At 40.4% G+C, this 1,899-nt stretch overlaps 1 protein-coding gene across 2 annotated transcripts in view; it reads right to left on the bottom strand.

Moving 5' to 3' along the window:
* Ogt (O-linked N-acetylglucosamine (GlcNAc) transferase) overlaps positions 1 to 1,899 on the bottom strand; it is a 43,216-nt gene that overhangs the window by 22,312 nt on the left and 19,005 nt on the right. The gene's annotated exons all lie outside the window — the stretch shown is intronic.

Below are 1,899 nucleotides of genomic sequence, written 5' to 3'. Positions count from 1 at the left end.
AAAAAACCAAAACAACAAAAAACAAACAAAAACAAAACACTGACTGCTTTTGCAGAGGTCCTGAGTTCAGACCTGCCTCTGCCTCCCAAGTGCTACTATTAAAGGCTTGCGCTACCATATAAGTATTTCTAATGCTTGGCCCTATTGTCTTCAGTTAATTTAACTCTTCTAAAAGATAGAAACAAGCAGTGAGCTCTTAAGTATGTATGTTCCTCTACTCCACTCAGCAAGTCCTCAGTAAGATATGTAATTGGAGTTGGAACATTAAGCCAAGTATGGCAAAAACCTGTAATTCAAGCAGCTGGGAGGTATAAGTAGGAGCATGCAGTAGTTCAGGTCACCATCGGTTACACAGTAAGTCTGTACGCAGCCTGGGGCTCTCTGAGACACTTTTACAAAATAAGCAACTGATGTTCTGGTGCTGGGGAGTAGTAGCTCAATGGTAGAATGCTGGGCTAACATAGCCAAGGCCCTAGAAAGATAATCCTCTAGAATAGTAAATGCAAATTTAACTAAAACACTGAAAGGTTTTCAAATATTTTAAAGATTCCTAGAAACACTTCTTTTACATAGATAACAAACAAGTCTCTATTAGATAAAGATGTGACAAATTTATCTTAGATTATCTACAGTCATAGATATCTACCCTGAAAACCATTTGAACTTTTTGTTTTGAGGTAAAGTCAGCCCAGGCTATCTTGGAATTCGCTATATAAGACAGTGTGGGCCAGGACTCACGGCAATCAATCCTCCTGCCTCAACCTCCCAAGGGCTGAGATTATAGGCATGAACCACACCTGCTCCTTTTAAATACATTGCTATGGAAAGTTTCAAAAACACATAAAACCTGGGAAGACAATAAACACATGTCTTGAATTACTATCTTTAATAATTCATAAATCACATTGGCTTTTATTTAGTATATATTCTAACCTACCCCTTCTCCAGATAATTCTGAAGCAAATCTCAAACATCTCATCCCCTTTAAAATTATGAATCCTAGGGAGGCGACAAGACTGGTTTTTTACTCCAACATAACCATACTACCATTATCATACTTTAAAAATGAGCAGGGCATGGTGGGATATGCCTTTAATCCCAGCATTTGGGAGGGGAAGGCAGAAGCAGAGATGGGTAGAATTCTGTGAATTCCAGGCCAGCCTGGTCTACACATCAAGTTTCACACCAGTGAGTTTTAAATGGGGAGATTATCCCTGTGCGGTGCCATATGACTTTAGTTCCAAGAACTCAGAAGACAGAGGCAGCTAGCTATCTTCTACATAGATACCTATCTGGTTTATATAGTGATTTCTGGGACAACTAGGACCTTGTCTCACTTGTTTTGTCTACCTGTGTATCTGTGCACTTGCGTGCCTGTTACCCTTAGAGAACAGAAGAGGGCTTCAGATCCCTGAGACTGGAGTCATAAATGGTTGTAAACTTCCATATGCAGGCTAGGAATCAAACCTGGGTCCTCTGGAAAAATTAGCCAATGTTCTTAAGACCCCTGATCCCTTAAGACCCCTGATCCATCTATCTAGCCTCTCATAAACTATTAAAACTAGAAGCACAATACCTATCTGTGTCTCCCTCAATACCTCCCCAAGCTAGCTGTCTGTCTCTGTGTGTGTGTCTGTCTCTGTCTCTCTCTCTCTCTGTGTGTGTGTATGTGTGTGTGTGTGTGTGGGGGGGGGGGTTGAGATTCGTAATCCCCATGTTAGGCAAGCATTCTACCACTGAGCTACTCAGCCCTCATTTCTTTGAGGGTCAACTTCACCAATGAAATTATTTAGTCCTATTCACAAGGAACAGCATCCAATGCTATCTTTCTTTGCCACTGTTAAATGCCTAAACCTATTAATGGTAATAGTCTATTGTTCCTTCACTTTTTTTTTTTTT

This window comes from Mus caroli, chromosome X (assembly GCF_900094665.2).
Source record: "Mus caroli chromosome X, CAROLI_EIJ_v1.1, whole genome shotgun sequence".
NCBI classification, from domain to species: Eukaryota; Metazoa; Chordata; class Mammalia; order Rodentia; family Muridae; genus Mus; species Mus caroli.
Note: the sequence above shows the minus strand (reverse complement) of the source record. Positions and strands in the feature narration are given on the sequence as shown.